We start from the raw sequence: 3721 nt of genomic DNA on the forward strand, positions 1-3721 counted from the left end.
TCCATGCTTATGCTTTGTAGGAACCACCGGGGTCTTCAAGAGGAGGAAGCTAAGCTCAAGGAAATCTGAAGGAAGCAAGATTCAGGAGAGGTTCGGCCGAACCCCCTGAAGGTGTGGCCGAACCAGGGTGTGGCCGAACCTGCTCAGTGGTCCGGCCGAACAATTTTGGCAGTTTCAAGTGGAATTTTGGCGAATTTGCAGGAGTGGCCGAACCTCAAAAGTTTGACCAGACCAGGTTCAGGGAGGTTCGACCGAACCTACCCTGTAGTCCGGCCGAACCTTCCCAGTGTTCGGTCGGACCACTCCTCTATTTCAGCTAGTTGTGTACGGACTATATAAGTCCCATTTTAGAACGTTTTGATGTAATTAGATTAACTTAGTTTTAATTTTCTGCTTTTTTTTAGAATAATCTAGAGAGAAACACTATTAGTCTTCATTTGGTAGAGAGAGAAAGTGCGGATTTCTTCATTGATGTACTTGGATTTTGAAGAAGCAGCTTGTTTAATCTTTTGAAGATCTTCAACTTCAATTAATGAGAAATTTCTTACTCTTTCTCTTTACTTTTGCATTTAATTTTATTTGTTTACTTTGATTTTCCTTCTTTGCTTATTAATCATGTTGATGCTTATTGATTTGGTGATTGATATTGTTTTCAACATGATTTGTGAGTAGTCACTTAGCCAAAGGTGTCGGGATGGTGTAGTTGCTAATTGTTCACGCCTATAATATTGGGATTAAGTTAATTGTGATTAAAATCTTTGCATGCTTGATATTCTTTGATCTTCTTGCAAGTGCACATTGTTGGTTGATTAAAGGTGAATCTTTGCTAAAAAGGAACGGAAGTTGACTTAGTTAAGGTTCATTACTATCGATTGTTTTTTTATTGCACCTCCCAATATATGGTTCTAGTGTGGAAACATAGAGGCTATGTTAGGAGAAACCGATTAACCCCGGAAGGCGGTTAGATTGGACCTTATTTCGATATTAATGCATGTTTAGTTCACTATTGATTTGCTTTTATGTTATTATATGATCAAGCGGCATCTACATCTACGCATTTCCCTTGGTGTTTAGTTATATTGATTTTAACTCGTTTTATCTTTAGTTTAATCTCTTAATCATTCCTATCCTTTGTCCCGAGATAGCTTAAAGTCTAGTGATGAATGCGGTGTTTATGTGCTTCTCCCTGTGGTTCGACCCCTCTTCTTGCCATATACTTGTATTAGGATAAGTCGAGTGTTATAAATTGTATTTGATTTAGGTGTAGTTGTCTAATGACGCGATTATTCCTCTATCACTAGGTCGGATGGCAAATTGGTGGCCGTGCCCCAGAACTGGATCCCCTAGGCCGGCTGGCTCCGGGACCCAATTTTTATGTCCATATGCGGCCTGTACACGAACCTTCCCCAAGGTAGGGCTTCAGTTCTTTTTGACATCCGAATACATTTCTCTTTGGAAAATTTTCTAACTGTTGGTTAAATTTTTGTTTATGTAGAGGAAGCGTACGCCATGTTGGATAAGGAACAGAAGGGGGATATCGACATGCCTGAAATCGATCTTGCTCAGTACAAGGCTCGGCAACGAGCGTACGAGCATACAAAGGAGGTACATACCGTTTTCTTTTTATATCCTTTGTCTTGCTGGTATGTGGGGATGAGACTCCTTTCCCTTCTTGCACGGACGCTTCTTTGCGTCCGTGTTGCTATGTTTTGAAGGGACTCCTTCCCTTTTCTGCACGGTCACTTCTTTTTGTCTGTGCTGCTATGTTTGGAAGGGACTCCTTCCCTTTTTTGCACGGACGTTAACTTGTTTTAATAACTTCTCACGCTAACTTTTTCTTTTTTCTTTTTCAGCTGGCTACTTCCACCCCAGGGCGAAGTGAAAGGCGCCGGCCACCTCTTCCAAGGATAAGACGTCCGAGCAGAGGAAGTTGGTCGCTTCCAAGACACCTTCAAAATCCTGCGGCCAAGACGACATCGTGAATTGCTGTTAAGCAATCTAAAGGAGACAACCCCAACTGACAACAAGTGGGGACTCCAAGTCCGTGGACCCAAAAACGAGGTCGGTCCACGATCTGTCGTTAGGGGAGGACAACGGCCCTGTTCAAAGGGTCAATAAGTCAGACTGGCAAGCAGCTGCCAGTCATACAACTAAAAATATAACCAGCCACACGGGTGAGAAGGAGGAAGAATCTTAGCCTTCTTCTGCCTTCAACTTCAACTTCCCATCTCCTCCCAGCTTCTCAACTGATTAGTTAGAGATCCCACACTTGTGTTTTTTTTGCAAACTTTTCATTGATTTAATAATTTTTTTGGCCGTGTGCAGATATTGGGGAGGAGATAAACATCAAACTGCCCGGCCAGTCGCTGACTGGTGCGGACAGGAAAGCGATGAGGGAGGCCATGGCTAGGGTCGTCCCTCAGGAGAAGAGGGACAAGCTAAGAGGAATCAACGAGGGCTTCCTCGGTCCCATGATAAACTGCAGTGTGGAGGTAATCGTCCGCGTCTGTTTGCCATTTTAGCTTTTATACTTAGAGAATATTTCTCGATCTTTGTTGTTTCTAACAACTCTTTATCCGGGTGTAGCTCTTTCTCAGGCTTAACGCTTTTTAAAGTGGAAGGAGAAAGAGAATGAGCGGCGAAGGAGTCCTGGGTCGCAGTTAGAAAGGCCCACGATGAGGTAACGGGTACGGCCGCTATCCAAAGGGTCCATCTAGAGACTCAGATAACCGCACTAACTGATAAAGTGGTGCGGTAGGCTGAGGATCTAGTTAAGTTGTGCAAGGCTCTTGAACAGAAATCCTTAGCAAGGTATACCCTTCGTCAAGAAAGGGATATGACGTTTCTGGATGCGCAAGGATGGAAGGAGGGCTTTGAAGCCTCCGAAAAGCTGAAGGGAGACTTGACCCATTCCCAGCGAAACTTGGAGACGAGCCTTAAGGAGGCGGAGGCCCTCAAGGGTGAGATTGAAACTGTGAAAAAGGTTGTCTCAAACTTGACTGAGCAGCTACAAGCACCCCGGCCACCCAGCCCCACCGAGGTTGTCCGCATCGAACATAACGTCGAGGAGAGGCCGAAGAGCCACTTCTTTGAGGCATTTGAACTGATGGTGGAGGAAGGGGAGGCCGCCCACTATCAAGAGTGCTTCACCAAGCGCCTCAAATTTTTCTGCCTTAGAGACTAGGCCAAGAAGGCCGGACAACCTTCTCCCGAACTGGTCGTTACTCTGACCGGGTCGGATGAGGAGGAGGATGATGAAGAAGAGTCAGACGAGGTGGAGGGCGAAGAGGAGAAGGAAGAAAAGAAGCCTATTGAGGATGCGTCCACTCTCGCTGCGGAGGAGCCTGCCAAAGATGAAAACTTGGCTAAGTAGAGCTCAGGTCCTCCATCGGCCGCTGCCCAATTCAAGCCCTCTAGTACTTAACTTTTTAGTACTTAGCTTTTTCTGCTTATTTTGAAATTTTTTTTTTGTTTCAATGCCGCGTGTTTTGAGCTGTTTGTACAGATATTTTGCCGCCTACTGAGCGGTTTTATTTCATTTTAAATTTCGCCGCCTGTTGAGCGGTTTTCTATGCTTCTTTTTTACACTTAGCGCAATTTTTATGCTTTTATTTGCTTTTGTACGAGCATAATTTTATGCTTTTATTTGCTTTCGTACGAGTATTGGGGGGTAAGCCCCTTTATTCGGCGGTCTCCTAGTCCAGATTTTAAATGGTATGAT

The sequence above is a fragment of the Chenopodium quinoa genome, unplaced genomic scaffold (assembly GCF_001683475.1).
Source record: "Chenopodium quinoa cultivar QQ74 unplaced genomic scaffold, ASM168347v1, whole genome shotgun sequence".
Taxonomy (NCBI): domain Eukaryota; kingdom Viridiplantae; phylum Streptophyta; class Magnoliopsida; order Caryophyllales; family Amaranthaceae; genus Chenopodium; species Chenopodium quinoa.